Genomic DNA, 25,445 nt, shown 5'->3' on the forward strand with positions numbered 1-25,445 from the left:
GAGACAGAACACTTCACTGCCATGCATAATGCAATCCTATAGTGGCTTGATTGTAAATGATAAAATTTACCTGGAAGAACATAACTTTAAATATTAGTTAAGTCTGGAATTTAAATTTATGACTTGCTGGTTAGCAGTCGAGACTCCATAGCTATCTTACTGTTCTGTAAATTATAATCTGTGCACACAGGCTCATCAAGATGAGAAATGACTGTGCTCAAGAATGGAATACAGACAACTGAGATTCTTAAAGTTGAGTATGATACATGGCTTCATTTACAGTACTCTGACAATCCATCTTAAACCGTGAACTCGGGGAAATACTCCATCCTATTTCCATGTGGCATCTTTGATTAAGATTCTTAAAGTCGTGCCAATTTGTTTAATGTTTTTTGCCAGTTTTATATTTAATGTACTCAAGTCCATTGGGAATTGGATCAAGACTCCCAAACATCAACATAAAGATTAACATTTCACCATTTCCTCCCATCAGATACAGGACATATTCAACGCCTTTGGGACTTTGGGCTGGATTTAATCCCAGATGTCAGGAGGTGACGAATATGCACTTAAGCTATAGATTCCATATAAATTAGATAGACTTCAAATCATAGCAGTAGAGCATGCAACCATGTGCCTTGAACTTTACTCTGTAAATTTTACAAAGTTACTTGAAGCCCCTGCAGGGGCAGGAAATTTAAAGATCTTATTAACAAGCATTATTGGATATAACATCTTCACCTTCACTGTCCATTAGAAACTCTTTCAGTAAGAGTCACAATGGCAACAGACAGATCGAGCTCACTGTGGTTTCATATCAGGTATCAGGGAAGAGCTGCTCTGGTAGCTGTATATGTGTTGATGAAGATTTCCTCCATTCAGTGAAACTGTAAACGCCGTGTAGCGCCGAAACAACGGGCGCTACACGGCCTCTCCAATATCCAAGATGGTGTCTTGGATGCACACTCACGTTTCCAGCATGACATACGCCAGACGCCATCTTGGTATAGGAGTTAGCGCAGGCGCAGATAACGCACGCTGGAATCATGTAAAGCAGGGACAAAATGGCTTCAATCAGGGTGCAACGCTGATTTAATGTGATAGACACAATTTTGGGGCTTAACGCTCAACTCAACGTACAGTCTTAACCCCGACCATCTTAACGTGTCTTAGAGTGCCTGGAGGACCCCCCCTCCCCCCCCCGCTATTTAAAGGGACCATGCAGGATTTACAGGTTAGTGGCTGGATTATTGCCTCTGGCTGCCGAGGCATTCGTAACTGTTTTTGGAGGTCTCCTACTAGGACACGGGGACATGGTCTAACATTTGGAACCAGGACGTGCAGGAGTGGAGTTAAAAATGTTTCTACGCACAAAGGGTGGGAGACGTTTGGAACGTGCTTCTGCAGATAGCAGTTGATGCTAGCTCACTTGTGAATGTTAAATCTGAGATTGATAGATTTCTGTGAACCAAGGGTATGAAGGGATATGGGGCTAAGGCGGGTATATGGAGTTAGGTCACATGTCCACCATGATCTCAATGAATGGCGGAACAGGCTCGAGGGGTAAATGCCACTGCCATTTGCTATCTCTTGATATGCGCCACCTTCTCCTGCAAGAAAGCGCAACGTGTGTCTGTGTGATGTGCCTGTCACGGTTGAATAGCTGCCAGTGTGTGTAGCCTGTGAGTTGTGGGTGGGCAGCTTGAAACAGTGGTAATGTGTAAGGGTGAGAGGAAGCATCTGGTTGGAAGAGTTGAGTACTGATGGAAAGAGTTTGTTGTTATGTGGGGGATGGGGGGCGTAGTGCGTGGTGCAGTTGGTAGGAGACGCCACTTGACAGTTGACCTCACTCACCTTGACCACGCATCGAACTTCTTCCTGCACTGCATCCATGTTCATGATGCTGTGCGGCCTGGCATTGACTTCATCCCCCCGCTGCCTCCCACTGCCTTTTGGAAATATGTCTGGAGGGCCTCTTGCCCCCCCCCCCACCTACGGATATAGGATGTCCCTCCTTCTGTCCATCTCTTGCACCAAGGTCTCCAGTGCATCAGCAGAGAACCTTGGTGCATGCACTCTCACAGGCCTGGTACCAACTCAGATCGGCACATTGGTGAGGTCTGGCGCAGATTGGAGGATGTGGGATTTAGTAGTGCGCAACCTTTATTCAATGTCTTAACATAACTCTTCAGTGTGTAAACATAGGGATGGGACCTGCATCTGTGATTTATGTGTGCAATGTCTGATCTCTTTTCAGACTCCATGCAGACAGTTGACTGTTATTTTCAGCAAATAACAGGTATCAGCTACCTTTAAGAGATTTCTAAGAAACATCCTCCCTTTAAGAAATTGAGCTCCCACTGGTGGTGGAAAGTGCAAATTGCATTGATTCCACGTGCAAGGCCCGGAATGGAACACTGATTGCAGGTCAGTCCTCCAGTGGGCTGAAACTTGCGCCCTGCCAGCGCAGGGGTCATTGGGTGTGGGGTAATAGCACATCACGCTACCCGCGCCCAAAAACAGCCCTTATCCAATTTTTTCCCCCGTTCTTTTTGAACGTGTTTACAATTTCACAAGAAATCCTGAGCAGAGGAAATCTTCGAGATAGTATCATGCTGTCACTACATATAGTGAGCAATTCTCCTTCCTATGGTAACTAAACTGCCTTAATGTTAAGGTACTCGGAACAACACATTTTGTTCAGTGAACTGACAGCACAATTTTGCATTGTTCCTAACTGAGAATTAGCAGCTTCCAAACTCTTGACAACATTTTGCTCAACCAAAGAGCGAGCCTGCAAGCCCCCCCAACCACCCCCACCCTCCCCCCACATCAACAATTTCAAGTAAGAAATCGGATCAGGCGTAGGACATATGGCCCCTCCAGCCTGCTCCGCCATTCAGGATAAGATCATGTCTGATCTCTGAGCTCAACTCCACTTTCCCGCCACTTTCCAACTCCATATCCCTTGATTCCCTTAGAGTCCAAAAATCTATCGAGTTCAGCCTTGAATATACTCAGCGACTGAGCATCCACAGCCCTCTGGGGCAGAGAATTCCAGAGATTCACAACCCTCTGATGTTACAGTTTGGCAGGGGGAGGGCACCAGGATGAAGCATTACAGAGGAGATACAAGATGCACAGAGGACTGGGAGAGAAAAACAGCATTTGAATAAAGAATGGTTCAGTAAAAGGACAGGGGGGAAATGTGAGGCAGACTAAGATGGGTTTGGAGTGCATGTGCGTAAATGCATGGAGCGTGATAAATAAGGTTGGTGAGCTGCAGGCACAAGTAGTCATATGGACTCAAACAAAGGAAGGATTGGGCACTTAATATTCCTGGCTACAGTGTATTTAGGAAAGATAGGGAAGGAAAAAAAGGAGGAGGGTGGCAGTCTTGATCAAAGATACTGTTACAGCACTGGAAAGGGATGATGTACTTAAGGGATCAAAGACAGAATCTAATCAGTTAGAATTAAGGAACAATAGAGGAGCTATTATGTTACTGGATGTATACTATAGGCCATCAAATAGTGGGAAGGAGATAAAGAGGAGCAAATTTGCAGGCAAATTGCAGAAAGAGGCAAGAACTTTAGAGCAGTGATAATGGGGGATTTCAATCATCCTATATATAGACAGGGAAAATAACAGTGTAGTAAAGGGCAAAGTGGCGGAGGAATTCCTGAAATGTGTACAAGAGAACTTTCTTGATCAGTGTGATTCCAGCCCAATGAGGAAGGAAGCAATGCTGGATCTAGTTCCAGGGAATGAAGTGGGGAAGTGGAGCATGTTTTAGTGGGGGAACATTTGGGAAACAGTGATCACAATATCTTTAGTGATAATGGAAAAGAACAAGGAACAATCAAATGTGAAAATATTCAACTAGAGGAGGGCAAATTTCAGTGAGTTGAAAAGGGATCTGGCCCAGGTGGATTGCAATCAAAGACTGGCAGGCAAAACGGTAAATGAGCATCTAGAGGACTTCAAAGAAGAGATAGTTCGGGTACAAACTAGTCACATTCCCATGAGGGGGAAAGGAAGGGCGTCCAAAGGTACAGCTCCCTAGATGACTAAAGTTATAGAGATTAAAATACAACAGAAAAAGGAAGCTTATGATAAATGTTAGGTTCATAATTCAGTACAGAACCAGGCTGAATACAAAAAAGTACAGGGGAGAACTGAAAAAGGAAATAAGAGGGGCAAAGAGAGAGTATGAGAATAGATCAGTGGGTAACATAAAAGGGAATCCAAAAGTCTTTTATAAACATATAAATAGTAAAAGGGTAGTCAAAGGAAGGGTGGGACCGATTAGGGACCAAAAAAGAGATCTTCTTGTGGAGGCAGAGAACATGGCTGAGGTACCTAATGAGTACTTTGCATCTGTCTTTACTAAAGAAAAGAAAGCTGCCAATATCACAGTAAAAGAGGAGGTAGTAGAGAAATTGGATAGGATAAAAATAGATAAAGAGGGGGTACTTAAAAGGTTGGCAGCGCTCAAAGTAGAAAAGTCACCTGGTCCAGATGGGATGCATCCTAGGTTGCTGCAGGAAGTAAGGGTGGAAATTGCAGAGGCTCTGGCCACAATTTTCCAATCCTCCTTAGATATGGGAGTGGTGCCAGAGGACTGGAGGATTGCAAATGTTACACCCCTGTCCAAATAAGGGGAGAGGGATAAACCCGGCAACTTTGGGCCAATCAGCTTCACGTCAGTGGTAGGGGAACTTTTAGAGACAATAATCCAGGACAAAATTAATTGGCACTTGGATAAATATGGGTTAATAAATGAAAGCCAGCACAAATTTGTTAAAGGCAAATCTTGTTTGACTAACTTGATTGATTTATTTGATGAAGTAGCAGAGAGGGTTAATGAGGATATTGCAGTTGATGTTGTGTATATGGAATTTCAAAAGGCATTTGATAAAGTACCACATAATAGACATGTTAGCAAAATTGAAGCCCATAGGATTAAAGGGCAGTGGTTGGGAAATTGACTAAGGGACAGAAAGCAGAGAGTAGTGGTGAACGATTGTTTTTCCGACTGGAGGGAAATGTACAGAGGTGTCCCCTCAGGTGTTGATGTTGGGACCACTGTTCTTTTTGATATATATTAATGACCTGGACTAGGGTATACAGGGCATAATTTTAAAGTTTGGATATGACATGAAACTCAGAAATGTAGTAAACAGTGAGGAGGATAGTAACTGACCTCAGAAGGACATAGACAAGACTGGTGAAAGGGGCAGACACATGGCAGATGAAATTTAAAGCAGAGAAGTATGAAGTGATTCATTTTGGTAGGAAAAATGAGGAGAGGTAATATAAATGAAATGGTACAATTTTAAACCTGGGGTGTAAATACAGAAATCTTTGAAGGCGGCAGGACAAGTTGAGAAGGTTGTTAAAATAGCATACGGGTTCCTCGGCTTTATAAACAGAGGCATAGTGTACAAAGGCAAGGAAGTTATGCTAAACCTTTATAAATCACTGATTAGGCCTAGAGTATTGCATCCGATTCTGTGCACCACACGTCAGGAAAGATGTCAAGGCCTTACAGAGGGTGCAGAGGAGATTTACTCGAATGGTACCAGGGATGAGGGACTTCAGGTATGTGGAGAGACTGGAGAAGCTTGGATTGTTCTCCTTGGAGCAGAGAAAGTTAAGGGGAGATTTGATAAAGGTATTCAAAATTATGAGGGGTTTTGCAAGAGTAAACAAGGAGAAACTGTTTCCAATGGCAGAAGGGTCGGTAATCAGAGGACACAGATTTAAGATAATTGGCAAAAAATCCAATGAAGAGAATTTTATTCACGTTGCAAGTTGTCATGATCTGGAATGCAGTACTTGTGAAGGTGGTGGAAGCAGAGTCAATAGTAACTTTCAAAAGGGAATTGGATAAAAACTTGAAAAGGAGAAATTTGCATGGCTATGGGCAAAGAACAGGCGAGTTGGACTAATTGGATACCTCTTTCAGGCACGAAGGGCCAAATGGCCTTCTTCTGTGCTGTATGATTCTTTGATTATATGATTCTATGATTATGGCATATGACCATGTGCTGTCCCTGCAGCCTCTCTGAGTGAAACTGCCAAACTAGTGCTAAATTGGAAAGTAGTTGTGTGCTGTGGATGATATCTATAGGGATCCAGATTGAGAATGTCCAAATTCATTTCTGAATTCTGAACCCAAAATGGCCAACAGGGAGAAAATCATTATAGAATTTTCCAAAATCAAGAGTGGTATTTCTCAACACAATTCATTAACTAATGGTATTATATTTTATTTTTCCCTTCCTCTCCTGAAGATGTTAACTTGGGATAGGATTTGATGGGTAGCAACCAGCCTCTGGTACATGAAATGCCATTCTCTAAGGACAAAACTACGCTGTGACTATCAATAGATTATTCCACCTTGGGAGGCATAAGAGCTAATCTCAAACCTATCCTCATCCTATGTCCAGGTGTATTAAAGCTTTGTCTTCACCTAATGTTCGCACTCACACACTCACACTCACACACACACATACACACTCACACACACTCACACTCACTCACACACACACTCACACACACTCACACTCACTCACACACTCACTCACACACTCACACACCTACACACACATACACACACACACACTCACACACACACACTCACACGCACACTCACACACTTACACACATCACATTTTCCATTAAGTATCACTGGATGACAATGAGGAGTTGAAACTCTGACTGATTTTTTATTTCTTTCTCAGCCCATGAGCACCGAGGTCGATTACAATGCCCTTTAAGAACAGTTAACTCAGTGCAGACTGGCGGTTAAACCTGGGGTCATCCTGGTTGCGTCATTTTAAGGTAAAAAGTCATCCCATTGGATACGCTATCTACGGGTTTTAATACTTGGGCTGACAATAGCGTCACAATCAGCAACAGGGTTTTGCAGAATCAATTCCCGATGTTGTACAAATAACTGCTCCATTCTGTTTTAGGAAATCAATCTTAACCAAATACATCAAAAGTCTGTTTTATGTTACTTGTGACTTGCTATGGAGACGTTTAAATAAAAAAGTAATCAAATGTTGGCGTGGCAGGAAGCTGCCCTGTCTAAATTCTGACTAAATCATTTAATTTGTTTTCCACGGTTAGTAAGAATGTTGATGAGCAATCGTTGGTTCACGGTGACTCTTCGGGGTATAATAGTCACTTATTTGTATGAGGTGAGGTGTTTGGGTAGTATTTGGGCAAAGTTGAATTTGCTCTTCTAATTACAGCCAATGTTACCTGAGGTCCAACTAACATCTGGCTGCCTGATTCCAGCCTCTGCAGTGCTTTGAGGAGCATCGGGCAATTATATTGCACTGCAGTTGACTGCGCGATCAACATTACATAGAATTACATGGAATGAACAACACAGAAACAGGCCATTCGGCCCAACTGGTCCATGCCGGTGTTTATGCTCCACATGAGCCTCCTCCCACCCTTCTTCATCTAACCCTATCAGCATATCCTTCTTGTCCTTTTCCCCTGCTGTGTTTATCTAGCTTCCCCTTAAATGTATCTATGCTATTCGCCTCAACTACTCCTTGTGGTAGCGAGTTCCACATTCTAACCACTCTTTGGGTAAAGATATTCCTCCTGAATTCCCTATTGGATTTATTAGTGACTATCTTATATTTATGGCCCCTAGTTTTGTTCGCAGTGCATTGTATTTGCTGAGGTAAGACAAGGATTACTGATGCCATCTGCTGCAGTTTTCCTCCCGAATGCCTTTCCATCTGCATTTCATAGAATCATAGAATCATAGAAAGGTTACAGCACGGAAGGAGGCCATTCGGCCCATCGAGTTCGCGCTGGCTCTATGCATTAGCAATCCAGCTAGTCCCACTCCCTGGGCGTATCCCTGTAGCCCTGCAAATTTTTTCTTTTCAAGTACTTATCCAGTTCCCTTTTCAAGGTCATGATTGAATCTGCCTCCACCACCCCCTCGGGCAGTGCATTCCAGATCCTAACCACTTCGCTGTGTAAAAAGGTTTTCCTCATGTCACCTCTGGTTCTTTTGCCAGTCACCTTAAATCTATGTCCTCTGGTTCTTGACCCTTCCACCAATGGGAACAGTTTCTCTTTATCTACTCTGTCTAGACCCTTCATGATTTTGACTACCTCTATCAAATCTCCTCGCAACCGTCTCTGATCCAAGGAGAACAACCCCAGCTTCTCCAGTCTATCCATGTAACTAAAGTCCCTCATCCCTGGAACCATTCTAGTAAATCTCTTCTGCACCCTCTCTAAGGCCTTCACATCTTTGCTAAAGTGTGGTGCCCAGAACTGGACACAATACTCCAGTTGTGGCCGAACCAGTGGTTTATAAAGGTTCATAATTTTTGTACTCTATGTCTCAATTTATAAAGCCCAGGATCCCTTATGTTTTTTTAACCGCTTTCTCAACCTGCCCTGCCACCTTCAACGATTTGTGCACATATACCCCCGGGTCTCTCTGTTCCTGTACCCATTTTAGAATTATGCCCTTTAGTTTATATTGTCTCTCCTCGTTTTTCCTACCGAAATGTATCTTTTTTTTATTCGTTCATGGGATGTGGGCGTCGCTGGCGAGGCCAGCATTTATTGGCCATCCCTAATTGCCCTTGAGAAGTTGGTGGTGAGCTGCCTTCTTGAACCGCTGCAGTCCGTGTGGTGACGGTTCTCCCACAGTGCTGTTAGGAAGGGAGTTCCAGGATTTTGACCCAGCGACAATGAAGGAACGGCGATATATTTCCAAGTCGGGATGGTGTGTGACTTGGAGGGGAATGTGCAGATGGTGTTGTTCCCATGTGTTTGTTGCTCTTGTCCTTCTAGGTGGTAGAGGTCACGGGTTTGGGAGGTGCTGTCGAAGAAGCCTTGGCGAGTTGCTGCAGTGCATCCTGTGGATGGTACACACCGCAGCCACTGTGCGCCGGTGGTGAAGGGAGTGAATGTTTAGGGTGGTGGATGGGGTGCCAATCAAGCGGGCTGCTTTGTCCTGGATGGTGTCAAGCTTCTTGAGTGTTATTGGAGCTGCACTCATCCAAGCAAGTGGAGAGTATTCCATCACACTCCTGACTTGTGCCTTGTAGATGGTGGAAAGGCTTTGGGGAGTCAGGAGGTGAGTCACTCGCCACAGAATACCCAGCCTCTGACCTGCTCTCATAGCCACTGTATTTATATGGCTGGTCCAGTTAAGTTTCTGGTCAATGGTGACCCCCAGGATGTTGATGGTGGGGGATTCGGCGATGGTAATGCCGTTGAATGTCAAGGGGAGGTGGTTAGACTCTCTCTTGTTGGAGATGGTCATTGCCTGGCACTTATCTGGCGCGAATGTTACTTGCCATTTATGAGCCCAAGCCCAAGCCTGGATGTTGTCCAGGTCTTGCTGCATGCGGGCTCGGACTGCTTAATTATTTGAGGGGTTGCGAATGGAACTGAACACTGAGCAATCATCAGCAAACATCCCCATTTCTGACCTTATGATGGAGGGAAGGTCATTGATGAAGCAGCTGAAGATGGTTGGGCCTAGGACACTGCCCTGAGGAACTCCTGCAGCATTTTCCTGCCACGTGTCCACCCATTCCACCAGCCTGTCTATATACTCTTGGAGTCTATCACTATCCTCCTCACTGTTTACTACCCTTCCAAGTTTTGAGTCATGTGTGCACCCAAGTCAAAGTCATTAATACATATCAAGAAAAACTGTGGTCCCAGCACCGACCCCTGGGGAACACCACTGTACACCTTCCTCCAGTCTGAAAAACAACCGTTCACCACTCTGTTTACTGTCACTTAGCCAATCCATGTTGCTACTGCCCCCTTTATTCCATGGGCCACAATCTTGATGATAAGCCTACTATGCGGCACTTTATCAAACACCTTTTGAAAGCCCATATACTCCACATCAACATCCACATTTCATGACAGCAACTTCCCTTTCGCTCAACTGAGAACATTGTCCTCGATAACTAGATTTTGGAAAACGTGCCTCAGTCTCACAAAAAAACCCAAAAGGTACCGTAAAGTTTCCTTATGTTACAACAGTGACTACACTTCAAAAGTGCTTCATTAGCTGTAAAGCACTTTGGAACGTCCTGAGGTCATGAAAGGCGCTATATAAATGCAAATCTTTCTTTTTTTCTTTTTAAAGAGTTAGTGTGGGGAATAAAACACAACATAATTATTTTTGGGAATGTGTGAGTTGTGTTTTTACTTGTGTTTTTCATTTATTGGTGCCTTATCAGTATGCTTCGTTGGAACATTTGCTGTGTGGAAGATGCGGGTGGTAGTTTTTCAACTTGCCACCCGGGTATAAAGCTGGCGTTGCAGAGCGGCTGCTCATTATAGAAACCGCCCGATTTTCATTTTCATTCGGAAACGGGCGGCTGATCCGCAACATCAGTTTTATTCCTGGGCAGCAAGTTGCAAATCTACGGGTGTTATCTGCTTCAGTGAGGAGGACAGTGGTGCATCTTTGTGTGGCCGTTTATTAAGCCCTTTTAAAATAAATTTCAATCAACTAAAATATTTTGGTGATGAACATGTTTAATTCATAAAGGTTCTAACACGGGGAGGGGTACCTCTGCAGTATGTTAAAGATTTTTGCTTTGCAATATTTTATACATATGGATGGTTTAGTAGCCCTACATTTAGCTGTTATTTACAAGCTTACTTCAGTACTTTTTATTACTTTTGCTAGACTAGCAGCGAAACTTGAGATTTACTTTTTGTTCTTTTATATCCTTTGACCGTTTACTTTTTAAAAAAAAAATCCTTTTAGTAATTGTGTAATGCATCCCACAGAAACATTCCAAGATGCTTCAGGCAATTAATTTCTCTGAAGTAGAGGTACTGTATGTAGGTGAACACAGCAGCTATTAAACACCAATCAATATCCCACAAATGTCAATGAGATAAATGACCATTTTATGGTAGCGTTGACTGAGGGAAACATTTCAGACATGACATCGGAAGAACTCCTGCTCATCTTGAAATAGACCCCCTGCCATAGAACCTTTAACATCCACCTGAACAGGGCCTTAGTTCAACATCTCATCCGGATAAGACCTCTACCAATGCACTGAAGCACCAGCTAGATTTTGTCAAGCTCTGGAGTAGGGCTTGAACCCACAACCTTCTGCCACCAAGTGAGCCAAGCTGAAACCTAAAGCTCCAGCGGAAGATATAGTGAGGCCAACAATGTTAATAGATAAAGAAGACTTAATCCAATAAATAAGCACACCATAAGACCTACTACAAAATAAACAAGTTGATGCAAATATTTTGTGCTTGTCAAAGAGATTGCTTTTAAATTCCACATATACAATTCTGAGTGCTTTTAAATACCTCGGACAAAATTATGTGTAACGTTGATTTTCTCACTTTATTTTAACACTTGATCTTTCCCAACATCCATAGTAATGGAGCCTTCCTTCCATAAGGTTACATATTGTTGCTATAGGCAATATTTTGCCAGAACCTAACTTTCTTGGTACTCAGAAATTGCATTACAACCGTATGGCCCAAACTACACCCTCCAGTCTTCAAGTGCTGGCCTCCAGCACATCCCTCAACCTCCACTCTACCATGGGCACTCTTTGTCCCATTCTCTGGAACTCTCTCCCTTTGCCTTGCTTTCCCTCTCTGCACCTTCAAAAGCTTCCTCAACCCGTAGCTCATCTTCCACTGCTTGCCATCCAATTCTCCAACTCTTATGAAGTATGTTCACGATTTTAAACGTAACTGCAAGTTTTTATTGCAGCATTACTCCTTTCTAGTCAAGACAATAGCATAATCTGTTCTTCCTCTGCATGCGGACTCTGAAGACCTGTATCATCATGGCGGTGCTCCCATTCTGAATTAGATACACTGAGTGCAAGGCGCATGTAAGTGAGGAATACGTGCTGCGTATTATTCAAAAGGGCTTTCGTTTAAAAGTGTCCTCTGGTATCATAGTAGAAATGAATTATGAATGGCTGGTTATTGCTTATTGAATAAGAAAGTGCATGTTTATCTCGAAATCTGGGATTCATTGCTGACTTGGCGAAGACCCAGTGATAAAATAGGATCCTGATGTGCAAACCTGGAACAAGCGCAAATATCTAAGTTGAAACTCTTCAGGGCAATCATAGGCAACGATGAAGTAAAATCAATATTTGTCTCTGATAATTCTTTTAGATTTTCAATATTTATTATAACCAAAATTTCAACTCTATGGGTTTGGTTCCATACAGGGCAAAAATCTGCATTTCAGAGTCAGTGTTTTGGAGTCAGCATTCACACCACCCTTGGCTACGTCCCACACCGCTGCTGCCAGCAGCTACCTGATGTTGGTGCGACCTCACCGGGGAATTGCACTCTGCTGCCTGCTGTTCCCACGACGGTTTTGTGAGACCTGGAATTCCTAAGGCACTGACTGCTGCACAATTCCATCCCCTGGAGCAACAGTAGCAGCAATGAGGTAGGAGCTGGGGACAATGGTGAGGAGTGAGGGTGTGCAGGATGCTAGTGTGAACTGAGAGAGGTTTGGAGGAAAGTGTCAGGATGAACTGGAGATGGTGTGACGAGAAAATACCATGGTGGGGAGGTGATTACCTGTATGACCTCAGGTGCCGAGAGGGAAGAGTGCCTCCATGAGCTGGGGGAAGGAGGAGATTAGTGTCTCGATGTAAGCGTGACACAATATGAGCAAGTCACAGATTTAGCAACAGGGAATACCAATACATATCCACAACAGCCTACAATTTCCTTCCAAAAAACATGGCGAAATCTTGATAATTTTTGTCACAATCTTCTGTTAGATAAGTGATGAAACATTGGGTAAGTTATGACAAATCCTTTTCGCACAGCATTTTCAGTACAAGGTCTATATTCAGGACTGTTTTTGAGTTGTCAGCTTTTGCTAAACCTATGGGTCAGCTTTTTTGAGCTTTCTAGGTGTCAGCTGTGGCTCAGTGGTAGCACTGAGCCAGAAGGTGGTGAGTTTATTGTCCTACTCCTGGGACTTGAACACAAAGTCTAGGCTGACACTCCAGTGCGGTACTGAGGGAGTGCCGCACTGTTGGAGGTGCAGTCTTTTGGATGAGCTGCTAAACCGATGCTCTGCCTGCCCTCTCAGGTGTATGTAAAAGATCCCATGGCACTATTTTCGAAGAGAATCAGGGGATTTCTCCCTGGAGTCCTGGCCAACATTTATCCCTCAACCAATATTTACTAAAACAGATTATCTGCTCATTATCACATTGCTGTTTGTGGGACCTTGCTGTGTGCAAATTGGCTGCCGCATTTCCTACATTACAACAATGACTACACTTCAAAAAGTATTTCATTGACTGTAAAGTGCTTTGGGACGTCCTGAGTTCGTGAAAGGTGCTATATAAATGCAAGTCTTTCTTTTTCTAGGTTCTGGCGATGCCGGTGATGGACTGGGGTTGACAATCGTAGACAATTTTACAACACCAAGTTATAGTCCAACGATTTTATTTGAAATCTACAAGCTTTCGGAGGCTTCCTCCTTCCTCAGGTAAATGTCAGGAACTCCTCGAAGCCTACGCATTTATAAATCAATTATAAATATACGCATTTATAAATAAATTAATTGTTCTGTGATTTATAAATGCGTAGGCTTCGAGGAGTTCCTGACATTTACCTGAGGAAGGAGGAAGCCTCCGAAAGCTTGTAGATTTCAAATAAAATCGTTGGACTATAACTTGGTGTTGTAAAATTGCTTACAATTTTTCTAGGTTGGCATTTATGGAATTAGTATATTGTGCTTCGGACAGGATTGAGTGTTCCCACATGGTGTACCTTTCTGCTTCTTTATATCATCAAGTGAAATCAGGGGCTGTATTTCTAAATATGTACATTTTATTTACATGTCTTTGCTAGATCAGGTGCTGCTTCCCAATGATTGGCGCGATATTCTTCCAGGCACAGCTAACTGCTCAGCCCACGCACTAGATGGCGATGTTCTAGGACTCTGGCCAAGCCAGCTGTTAGCAGCTCCAGCACAGCAATTCCCCTTGGTGCAACACATGTCTAATCGCACTTAATGGTCAACAGTAGAGCTTTAGAAATCATTTAAAGATGTGTTTCGTATTCCAGCAGGAGACGCAGAATAAACAGAGCGTCTCGCCAGTGATTTCAAGGCTTTTCTTGGCATCCACTCTGAATTTCCTCCAGTGAGATGCATGCATTCAAATTCAAACTTCCACATAAGTTGAGATATCATCTACGCACTGTATGTAATAAGTGAATGTTCTTGCGATTACTATCAAATCTCCTGTGGCATTTCTAACAGGTAGTCTAGGGCATGGTTCTGGGGTTTAACTACTAACCTCGCCTGCCCCTCAATAGCATAATCTGTTCTTCCTCTGCATGCTGATTCTGAAGGCCTGTATCATCATGGCGGTGCTCCCATTCTGAATTAGATACACTGCGTGCAAGGCGCATGTAAGTGAGGAATACGTGCTGCTCATAAAACCCACCTCTTTGACCAAGCTTTTAGTCATTCCTGCTAAAATCTCCTTTGGCTTGGTGCTGATTTTTGTCCAAGATTTTCTGGTAGGTACTTCAAGCATATTTTTTCTACAATTGTTGAATTGAGGTAATTACATATGAAGGGTTGGCTGTGGATAATTACAAAATAAAAAGTAAATATTATTGCCAGATTGGAATTTGAATAATGTGACTAGAGGTGGCCAAAAAATACTGAGAATCCTGACTGTAATGTAACAATAAAGGAGTGATTATACGAGTACGGGTCACAGAAATGGATATGGGTCTCAGACAGGTATTGTACACTGTGATGTGCACTGGTAGATCTGAGTTATACTGCCAGCTGTGCATTGTCCTCTCACTGGCAGCACTGGACCTCTGTGTAGGCAAGCTAGCAGAACTCCGCTTAGCAGCCAGTTAAAGTTATTTTTAGGAGAGTGCGGGCCCTTCCCCAAAATTAAAACATTGAAATTGAAATGTAGAAAGCTCTCAGGTGATCTGAAGGAGTGCCCGGTTAAGCTTTAAACTTGATTTGTACTGGATTGCAGTTATACTGCACCTGGTGTGAGGCAGCCTCCTGTAGATGGTCACGTACTTTTTTTGGTTCAGCCGTGGTTCAGTAGTAGCACTCTCACCTCTGAGCCAGAAGGTCAGTGTTTCAAGCCCCACAGTAGAGACTTCAACACATAATCTAGGCTGACACTCCAGGGCAGTACTGAGGGAGAGCTGCACTGTCAGAGGTGCCGTCTTTCGGATGAGACATTAAATCGAGGCTCTGTCTGCCCCCTCAGGTAGACATAACAAGATCCCACGGCACTATTTCGAGGAAGGGCAGTGGCGTTCTCTCAATGTCCTGGCCAATATTTAATCCCTCGACCAACATCACTAAAACAGATTATCTGGTCATTATCTCATAACTGTTTGTGGGACCTTGCTGTGTGCAAATTGGCTGCTGCGTTTCCTACATTACAGCAGTGACTACACTTCGAAAATACTTCATTGGCTGTAAAGCACTTTGGGATGTCCCGAGGTCGTGAAAGGCGCTATGTAAATGCAAATTCTTTTTTTGGCGTTGCTCAAGAGTCAGATCGTTAATATAACCCAGCTTTATTGCAGTTTTTGTGTTGACATGAAAGTGATAGTAAAATGGCATCATTAAACACAGATACTCGTACTGTAGACTGACTAATGAAAGTAAACAACTTGCATTTATATAGCGCCTTTAAACTAATAAAAACATCCCAAGGTGCTTCACAGGAGCGATTATCAAACAAAATTTAACACCGAGCCACATAAGGAGATATTAGGACAGGTGACCAAAAGCTTGGTCAATGAGGTAGGTTTTAAAGTGCGACTAAAAGGAGAAGAGAGAGACAGAGAGAGATAGCGCCTCTACAAGTAACTACATTTAGAGATTCTACAACGGTCAAGTGATCTGCTCCGCCATATTACCACCCAGGCGGTAAAGGTGAAAATTACCCCCAATGGGTGCAGTAATAGCCAACAAACCCCATCTAATTTTTGTTTATTTATAATAATAACTTTAAGACTATATGAAAATTACTGGTAGATTCTTACCATTAAATACACACGGGATGAAATGAGTGCTGTGTGCGGCAACACAATCTGCTTTCAAATTCAAGGTTGAGAAAGTCAATTGACAGATGCTGGAAAAGGCTGCCAGGCCATAATGAAGAAGCTCTATTTGTGTAAACCTGGGACTTTATTTTAAGTAGCACTCAGCTGCCTGAAGTTGGCTTATCTCATTCCATTTTGTGGGGTAGACCAGCTCAATGTAAGACAGCTGAGCTCTGGTTACAATCAAGAAACTGGCTTCAAAGCTTCAAGGATGGAAAGTTGTCAAAAATAGTTCAAGACTCAAAACACTATGTAATAATGTCTGGGCATATTGAATGACGCCTATGAGGAGAATATTTTACATAATACTCATACCTAGAAGTTACCTATATATAAGAAAAGAGATGACTGAGGTGTGATCGGATAGAGGTCTTTAAGATTATGAAAGGGTTTGATAGGGTAGACATAGAGAAGATGTTTCCACTTGTAGGGGAGACCAAAACTAGAGGTCATAAATATAAGATAGTCACTAATAAATCCAATAGTGAGTTCAGGAGAAAGTTCTTTGCCCAGAGAGTGGTTAGAATGTGGAACTTGTCCCAACAAGGAATGGTTGAGGTGAATAACATAGATGCATTTAAGGGGAAGCTAGATAAACACATGAGGGAGCAAGGAATAGAGGGTTAGAGGGTTAGACGATGAGGGGTCGGAGGAGGCTCGTGTGGAGCATAAACACCAGCATAGACCAGTAAGGTCGAATGGCCTGTTTCAGTGCTGTAAATTCTTTGTAAAAAAAAGAACATAGGAAGGTAGGAGCAGGAAAATAACTACCAACTGACGAGAGAGATACTTCTGGCTCAGAGGTGACGGTGCCATCAATTGAATAGAGAAGATTAAAGCAGAGATTCAATAGAGTTTTTAAAAGAAAATTATGATGGGTTTGATAGGGAAAGACTATTTCCTCTGGTTGGGGAGTCAGTGATGAGGAGTTATTAATTTAAAATTGTCACTAAAAGGGAAGTTTCACACAGATAGCTGTTAGAACATGGACTGCAGTGGATGAAGCAAGGACCATTACATCTTTTGAGGGAAAATTGGATAGTTTTGGATTGCTCTAGCAAAGGGACAGCACAGATACAATGGGATGAATGGCCTCATCCTGTGCTGTAAATCTCTATGGTTCTACAGTTTTATTGAAGTTTTCAGACGCACAATGATCTCCTTCTTGTTCATAGAAACCAGCATAACCTGAGAAAAATTAGACCCCTTTATAATTTTTGTCTACTTTTAGTTAGTGGTTTACCATTAAATCCCATGTATATAATCAGTTAGATTCCTGCTTATTCTGGTACGTAAGTTACACAGTCTGTTCAAACTGTTTTTTTGAACTGGAGGCTTTATGGGGAAGAACAGAGGTAATTGTGAACAAACAGTGTGTACGTGACAGGCAATTATTTTGAATCTGTCTGTCAGTTGAGAGAACATCTAAACAAGACACAGCAACATAGGAACATAGGAACAGGAGTAGGCCATTCAGCCCCTCGTGCCTGCTCTGCCATTTGATAAGATCATGGCTGAACTGTGATCTAACTCCATATACCTGCCTTTGGCCCATATCCCTTAATACCTTTGGTTGCCAAAAAGCTATCTATCTCAGATTTAACCAGAGAAAGTAATCTGTTTATTGAGTTGAGGTACCAAAAGATAGCTGAACTGATTGGAAACTTCATAGGAAAGGGTTTGACTGGATAGTACCTGAAGTCAGGAAAGATTTTAAGAAATAAAGAAAGAACTTGCATTCATATAGCGCCTTTCACGACCTCAGGAAGCCCCCTAAGTGCTTTACAGCCAATGAGGCACTTTTGCAGCGTAGTCGCTGTTGTAATGTAAGAAGTGCGGCAGCCAATTTGTGCACAAGGTCCCACATCAGCAATGTGACAAAGACCAGATAATCTGTTTTTGGAAAGTTGGTTGAGGGATGAATATTGACCCAAACACCAGGGAGAACTCCCCTGCTCTTCTTTGAATAATGCCATGGGATCTTTCACATTCACCTGAGAGGGCAGACAGGGCCTCGGCTCAATGTCTCATCCATTTTATGATGTCAATGCAGCACTCCCTCAGTACCGTATTGGAGTGTCAGCCGAGATTGTCTGTTCAAGTCTCTGGAGTGGGACTATGAACCCATGACCTTCTGACTTAGAGGTGAAAGTGCTGCTAACTGAGCCATGGCTGATACCTCACAAAGGTTATCCATAAAAGACTAGATTATCATTGTCTTGTCTACTGAGGAATTAGATACAAGACCTTCTACTGTAAATAGAAAACTATTATATTGCTGTTAAATTCGCTTGATATCGTAAACTAAAAAATGAGGGGTTAGATTTTTAACTTGCTAACGTTTGCTGATCGATCGCCTGTTATAGAAAGCACCTGATTTTAATTTTCATTGAAATCAGTGGAAAGGAAATTCAGGCGGTTTCTGTAACGGGCAGCCGATCCACAAACGGTGGTTTTACGCTCAGGCGTCAACTTGAAAATCTACCCCGTGGTCTCACATCATGGTCCACCACCTTTGAGGATTGAAGAGAGACTTGTTCTTTCTCTCTTCTTTTTTTTTTAGATAGGCCGAAAGTAGTTCAGTAATTAAGAGCAATTATCCAAAAGGGTTTGCTGTTTGTTTTCCCAGGCACATTACCGAAAGCTTACCTAGATCAAGGTAAGGGCAGTTGCAGCGGAAGGAATAAGGAGTTGGGGCTTGCTCCTGATGGTGATTTAAGAAATGACAACCAAATTAATGTAGGGTAAGGAAAGTTAAAAAGACCCAAATATCTAAAACATCTTAAAACATGTTGCTGTTTAGCTTACTGTTTCATTAATAAATGCCAACTAAAACTCAGATATCATTATATTTTGTCATTTATCTAGTGTATCACTTCTTAACACATTTAAAATATATACCCAAGAGCTAAATGCAATAGAAAACCAGTGCACATACATTGCATTTCTGTCTTTATTTAAAACCTAACATTCTGTTCTTTTAGACCTAACATTCTGTTCTTTCTAACAGTCGCTAAGTGTCTAAACCCTTTCACCACATCTGACTCTGATGTATTCTCTTTCACCTGGGGAAGTTTTTGCATCTGTTTTGGGCCTCTTCTTGGCTGCTATCTTCTGCTTGGTTCCCCGGTATGAATCAAGAAATCTCTTAAAACAGTCATTCCAGGTGCACTTGACCTGGGAGATTTCATTGAACGTGCTAGTGATTTCCTCTCTGTTTCCTTTATTCTTTGCTGCTATTTTTTGATTCCAAATAACTAAGCATCAAGAGCTCATCCTTACAATCCTCTTCCTTGTAATGTCCCTCCGCAGATTCTCTGGCTGCTGCTGCCATTTTGGATTGTTTCCACTGAGCCCAATATGTGCTGCAGATGTTTCTAGAAGCCTACGCAGCCATCAGTAACATTTGTATTCATTTATAGTACGTATGTAAGTTAATTGCGTTATAAGAAGTGTTTTAATAAAAATTGCACCACATCAAAGGTGAAAAGGATTAACTCTTATGAGACCAGAATGGAAACCCATTTGAATCCAACTCCCTGCACCCTCACTGCGTTGAGATGAAGGGGTTGAAATTCCTTCAGGACCGTTTTTGGACCTGAAATGGGCACCGCGCACCTCAAACGGGAGGCCCAAGGCCAGCCCGAAACTGGGCCTCAGGCCTCATTAATATTAACTGGGCAAGCTGCTTATTTGATTTTCCTCCTCTTCTCCCTTTATTTCTTCTCCGGGCAATCCTTTTTGCTAAATTATTTTTTATTTGTATATTTACCTCATCTATTTATGCCTTCTCTACTTGCTCTTGCTTTTATTTTCCATGCCCCATTTCTTCCTAAGAGTTTAATTGACTCTTCCCTTCCATATTTGTCCGCTATGCCTGTTTATTACCTCCCTTCCTGTTCAGATGTTGTCCATACTTGCTTAATAGCTCCCATCTGGTACCAATAAAATGGAAACCCTCTTCCTGACACCAGGAGCATGATTCTTATTCAGAGCCGGAAACTCAGCGGGTGAGTAGATTTTCGCGTGGGAAACCCGGGAGTGAAGTGAGTGCGTCGGAATTTGCAAGCGACTCGATTGGAGGTAATTATTTTTGCTTCCGGGCTTCCCGCGCGGCAACCAGCCGGAATAACAGGCTGTCTGTCTGCTGGGAGGGAAAGGAGCCGGGAATCGGAGAAGAGGGAGGGAGGGAGAGATTGTGGGCCGTGGAGGACATCAGGGGAGGCGGGGGGTGTGGCCTTGGAAGATCGGGAGGGGGGGTGGGTGCACTTGGAGAAGATCACGGCCAAGGAGTTGATCGGGTCAGCAGTCAGAGGTCGGGCATCAGATGAAGATTCGAAGGCGGGGAGAGTCTACTATCGGGTAGTCTCAGCCATTGAGGGATCTACCATCGTGGGAGGTCTCTCACCGGGGTGGGGGGGTTCTCCCATCGGGGAGTCGGACAAGGGGTGGGGGGGGGGGGGGGGTCAGCCGATCGCAGGTGTCCTTATTGTGTAAGCTTGTTGGGCCTGGAGGGAATACTCCTGCTGCTCCTGGCCCACAAGCAGTGCAATAAAGGCATCTACCTCATAGACCCGGCCCTACAAGCCTCCTTTCACCTGGCGAGATTCGGAAGCCATGGGAAACCCATGCAGGTGAGGTTATCCACAAAAAATTAAGTACCTCAACTATTTCAATGAGATACATTGCCCCTTTAATAATCCGGCCGCCGGCATTAAGTGGGGGCGGGACTTCCAAGTTTCTGTTGTGCGCGCGCTTCCAAACGGGCCTCGGGTAAACCCGGAAGTGGGCGCATTGGAGCCGGCTTGCGGTCGCGCTTCAAAAAAGCTGCTACTTTAACCTCCCTTTGGGGTTAAAATTACCCCCCACATCTTTAGCCACGTGTTGAGCTCTGTGATCTTCCAAACCTTCCCTTTTCCACCACATAGGAGGGTGAGTAATCCAGAGATTACCACCTTTGAAGTCTGGCTCCTAAACATGCTCTCTAATCTCCTAAACTCCTTTTGCAGGATTTAGGCCTTTTCTCTTCTATATCGTTGGCCCCCACGTGGACCTCTATGACAACAACAACTTGCATTTATATAGCGTCTTTCACAACCATAGGACGCCCTCGAACACTTCACAGCCAGTGAAGTACTTTTGAAGTGTAGTCACTGTTGTAACGTAGGAAATGCGGCAGCCAATATGCACACAGCAAAGTCCCACAAAAAACAATGAGATAATGACCAGATAATCTGTTTTTAGTGATGGTGGTTGAGGGATTAATATTGGCCAGGACACCGGGGAGAGAACACCCCTGCTCTTCTTCGAATAGTGCCATGGGATCTTTGAAGTCCACCAGAGAGGGCAGATGGGGCCTCGGTTTAGTGTCTCATCCGAAAGATGGCACCTCCGACAGTGCAGCACTCCCTCAGTATAACGCCTTTATCATAGAAAAATATCCCATACACTTCTCAGAGGCGTAATCAGACAAAAATGAATGCCGAGCCAAAGAAGGAGACATTAGGAGGGGTAACCAAAAGTTTGGTCAAAGAAGTTGGTTTTAATGAGGAGTGTAAAGAAGGAGAGGAAGGTGGAGAGGTGGAGGGATTTAAGGAGGGAGCATGGGGCCTAAACAGCTGAAGGTAAGGCTACCAATGACTGCCTCCTCCCCCCCACCCCCCCAACCCCTTTACTAGTCTTTCTGAAATGTCGCTTACTCTAGCAACTGTGAAGCAAAATGCATCCAGCACTTTTGGTCTGGACTGCAAAAAAAGTGTCTGCCCCTCTACCTATCAAGTGTCCTATAGCTTTCCTAACTGAAATGTTCATTTCACCACCTTGAGCCAGCTCATGTACTTTGGTGCTGTTGTAATCCATTTGATGGTCATGCCCAGAGTCCTCATCCTCCCCACAGGAAGCCAACAGGAAGCTTCAAACTTGTTCGAGAGAGTAATTTGCTTTGGATGCTCTTGCTTTTGCCTGTCCCTACTGGCTTTCCCTGACCTGGGAGTAGTCACCCCTGCTTCCTCTACCACTGCCAGCTCCCTTATCTCTATGTGGGGTAACCATTCTCTGAAACTCTTGATCCAGAAACCTTTCTCCCTGTTGTGTCAGATTGTCTCCAATTCCACCTCAAGTTCTAAGATCTTGAGGTCAAGTAATCTCAGTTGGAGACAGATGTGTTTGTCCGAGTTAACATCTGCTACTCGAAACTCCCACATATCACTGTCCGCTTCCGTGCTGCCATTCGCACTATGAATGTTAGTCAAGACATGGTTACATTCATATTCTTGTTAAACCACTCTGCTCCCCCTTATGGCCCGAATTCCTGTAATGGAAGTCCTGTTTTCACTCTGTTTGCTCTCCCCTCGAACCTTGTCTACTAAACAACAGTGACTAAACTTCAAAAGTAACTGAATGGTTGTCAAATATTTTGGGATGTACTGAGGGGGGTGAAAGGTACCGTATTTCTTTATTCGAAAGGAAGATTATGCAACTGTTCCCTAACTCAATTCAAGTCTCATTATAACGGAGGACAACAAATGCCTGATCTATACATTCTATAGCTTTTTCATTGATTAACAATATTATATACTGGCCAGTGCTGATGAAATATCAGAACCGAAATGTTAACGTATCTTTCTCTTTCAGGTGCAATTCCAGTGTTTTCAGTTCTTATTTCAGATTTCAGCACTCCCAGTTTCCCTTTTTTATTTCTGGAAATTTTAAATTAGTCAGGTTTGACATATTGCGTGGTCTTGTTTTGGAAGATTATTCCACAGTGTCGAAGGCTGGAAGACTAGAAAAAGTTTCCATAGTGTATTGAGGTCACGGTGCAAATTAATATTTATCATTGTGGGAACAAGACCATCTAACACAGTAAGCAGACTGTAAATGAAATTTGATTTCACAATGACAACACCCTCTACTGTGATGGCTGCTAACAAATGTCTGGGTGCAGTAAACAAAGACTGGCATTTCACACCATTAACCATTCAATGTGACTACTTGAGCTACAGAGGGCAAAAACCAACTGGTGGTTCAGTTTACCTTTTTTTTATTCGTAGTATTCTCTCCTTCACCACCTGGCTATCCAATTTATACCACAAGTGCATGACTTGGAGGGGAACTTAGAGGTGATGGTGTTCCCATGCGCCTGATTCCCTTGTACTTCCAGGTGCTGGAGGTCGCAGGGTTTGGGAGGTGCTGTCGCAGAAGCCTTGGCGAGTTGCTGCGGTGCATTCTATAGATAATACTCTGCAGCCACGGTGCGCCGATGGTAGAGGAGTGGATGTTTAAGGTGGTGGTTGGGCTGCCAATCAACAAACTGCTTTGTCCTGGATGGTGTCAAGCTTCTGCACAATGTATATTAGAGAAACCTGTTTGATTTTATACTTTTGTGTGTTATTTTATTGCAAATTCAGTTTGACTTTAATTATATCAGCAAATACATAGTATATTCTCGGTCTTGTTACCTTTAATTTCAATGAGATAAAAAAGGAACCAACTCAGATAAATTGGAAAGAAAAACTGGCAGATAGGAAAGAGGGCAAACAACGAGAAAAGTTCAAACGGGAAGGGGAGTTGTTATTCCACTGTCTCCGCTTGGGCGCTAAGCATTGATTCAGTTGGAAATGAAAATCAGGTGAGTTCTATAACCAGTGGTCGATCCACTCCACCAGATTACCGCACAATAGTGAAGGTGGAAATTGTCCCCCTGCCCCGCCCCGAGATACTTAGGGTACAAACGAGACTAATTCCCATAGAGTTAAAGGGAGGGGGTTCCTTGGATGCATACAGAATTACAAATTAAAGCAAGACTTAAAAAAAGAGGCGTACGGCACATTTAAGGTTAATAATACAGAAGAAAATCAAACAGACTCTAGAAATCTAAGGCGAGGAAGCACAATAAGATTAGAAAGGTTAAGAGAGAGTAGAAATAAAGACTGGCAGGTAACATCAAGGAAGCTAGTAAAGAATTTTATAAACAGAAACAAGAAAATAACAATTAAAAAAAGGATAAGTCTGACTGGAGATGAAAGGGGAATCTTACATAGGAAGAAGGAATAGCAGAGATATTAAATGAGTACTTTGCCTCGGTTTTCACAAGAGTGTGGTAATGGGAATGAAAGGATACAAGAGGAGGAGGCGGAGCAACTAAATAGGACAACTATAGATAAGGAAGTAGTACTGATAAATTGCTGGAACTCAAAGTGGAAAAGGCACCAGAATAGTGCATATCCAAGATTTCTGATCAGTGATGAAATAACAGGGGCTCTGAGCACTATCTTTGAAACGTCCTTGAATATGGGAATTGTGCCAGAGGAGTGGAGGGTTAGTAATGTAACATCTCTGGTCAAAAAAGGAGAAAGTAATTAGTCGGGTAAATATAGACCAGTCAATCTAACGTTGGTACAAAAGCAAAATACTGCAGATGCTGAAAATCCGAAATAAAATATAAAATGCTGGAAACACTCAGCAAGTCAGGCAGCACCTGCGGAGAGAGAAACCGAGTTAACGTTTCAGGTCGATGCCATTTTATTAGAACTCTGATGAAAGGTCATCGACCAGAAACGTTAACTTTGTTTCTCTCTCCACAGATGCTGCCTGACCTGCCGAGTGTTTCCAGCATTTTCTGTTTTTATATCAGTCTATCATTGGTAATGGGTAAGCTTCTGGAGATCATAATATGCAATAAGATTAATCCTCACTTGGAAAGACATTGGTTGATTAGGGACAGCTAACATGGATTTGTAAAAAGCCCATCATATTTGACAAATTTAATAGCATACTTTGAGGAAATTACACAATATAAAGCAAATGCAGTGGATATTTTGTATATGGATTTTCAAAAGGCATTTGATAATGTTCCACATAGGAGGCTTGTCAATAAGATTAAGGCACATGGTATTATTGGGAATGTTGCAGCATGCATAGGGAGTTGGTTAACAGAGAGTCATGGTTAATGGCTGTTTTTTGGACTTGAGGGTTGTAAACAATGATGTCCCCCAGGGGTCAGCGTTGGGAGCAATGTTCTTTTCAATATGTGTAAATGATCTGGACTTGAGCATTGGAGGCACAATATAAAAACTTGGAGGTGACACAAAAATAGGTGGTAAAGGAGCTTTGAAGACTTATCCAGGTGGCAATGCATCCATTGTCTGGGATTAACTAAAGAAGCCACGCTAACTATGTTCCCGTCTATGCAAGTAAAGGTTAACATGGCATTGAATTTCTGTGCTACAGGCTCCTTCCAGGGTGCAGTGAGTGATGTCAGCAGTATCAGCCAACCTGGTGTAAATAAATGCATCAGG

The sequence above is a fragment of the Heptranchias perlo genome, chromosome 6 (genome assembly GCF_035084215.1).
Source record: "Heptranchias perlo isolate sHepPer1 chromosome 6, sHepPer1.hap1, whole genome shotgun sequence".
Classification (NCBI taxonomy): domain Eukaryota; kingdom Metazoa; phylum Chordata; class Chondrichthyes; order Hexanchiformes; family Hexanchidae; genus Heptranchias; species Heptranchias perlo.